Source organism: Eptesicus fuscus, chromosome 11 (assembly GCF_027574615.1).
Source record: "Eptesicus fuscus isolate TK198812 chromosome 11, DD_ASM_mEF_20220401, whole genome shotgun sequence".
In the NCBI taxonomy this organism is placed as follows: domain Eukaryota; kingdom Metazoa; phylum Chordata; class Mammalia; order Chiroptera; family Vespertilionidae; genus Eptesicus; species Eptesicus fuscus.
The window spans coordinates 58630923-58632428 of record NC_072483.1 but is presented as its reverse complement, the minus strand read 5'-3'; positions in this window follow the sequence as shown (position 1 = coordinate 58632428).

The following is a 1506-nucleotide window of genomic DNA, read 5'->3' as shown; positions in this document are numbered from 1 at the left end:
TGGAATAGTTCCCTTTAAATTTTGCTTCAAGTTATTTTTTTTTTTTCTTAATAGCCTCATCCATTTTCTCATCCACAAAATGGGTGCATTTACACATCACAGCATCGTGTTGCCATCTGCCGGGAACCAATTCCAGCATGTAATAATTATAAGAGTTTCACCAAAAGGTTGGTGAAGCTTGGGCAGCTCAACAAGGGTGAGCCACAAATGTATTTTACCTGTTGGAAATGGCTAAACGGCACTTCCCCCAAACCTGAATAGGATAATAGTTTGCTGCCAGACAGCTCAGGGCATTTTATTGCCTCTTGTTGGCCAAACACCTGAACAGCTGTAGTCTATTCCCCAAACTGACAATGCTTCTGTATATCCTTTGATACCCTACTCTTTGAAGTGTATTATCTCCACCTTGCCTTGGGACAAATTGTGTTAATAAAAGCAGGGTCCTGAGTCCAGGAGGTAGTCTTCAGTTCCTTTAGCTGAAGATCCTCTGACCCCCAATGCCTTTCAAAATTAAATTTCGTCTTTTGGACTCCTTCTTGAATCTACGCATCACCCCCTTTCTCCAGAATGCTGAACGCTTTGTAAGGCTGGGACAAGAACCCCGGCAGCCATCCATGCCACTTAGCACATAGAAAAGTGAATTTTAGAACTACTGAGTTGTTCCTCTTCCTTCCGTCTGAATCTAGCCCTCAGATTATGGGGGAATAGTCTCCCACTAATCCAGAATGTTCTGTTTGAAACCTCAGGAACCCTCCAGAGTACCAGTTGCCTGGGAGACTCCCGCACGGCACCGTGGCACTCCAGTCAGCCAGCCGTGGTGGTCAGAGCTGAGGGGCACTTGCTGTCCTGCCAGCAGAGTCTCTTCAGTGGGGCTGGGCCTCTCAGGTCAGAACAGGGAGAAAACGTAGGAAAAACCCTCTTCTGGTCAATGGCGGTCATGTCTGCTCCTGACCGTGACCTTCACACCAGCGCTCCTTCCCGGACCACCCTGGTCACTGCTCACGCAACACATCTGCCGTTTCTCCTCAATCTTGGCTTCTTCGAACGGCTTTGCCCTTTTTCTCTCATGAGCATTTTAGCACATTTAAAAAATAGCAGAGCAGTTTTTAAAGCCAGTTCCATGGAGGGTTTGTTCCCACTGAGTCATGCTTCATCTTTTCCCTGGAACGGCCCGAGAGAAGGTTAATATAAAACAGCCGAGAGACTGAAGTCATCTGCCACCCGCAGGAACAGAGGGGACAGGAGAGGCCGACCTCGGCTGCTTGGGAGGCAGGTGACCAGGAAGGCCAGCAGGGACCCCAGAGCCTGGGGAAGTGGGACCCTGGGGATCTACGCCCCCCCGCCCCCCCCCCCCCCACACACACACACAAGGACCCAGTTCCCCGCAGTGCTGGCACTAGGAGCTTTGCTGAGAAAAGTTATCCACAACCAAAGCAGAAAGAACTCCGACAGTTCGGTTGAGCAGATGTTACACTATTTTTATATAGCACTTATTTTACTTAAACA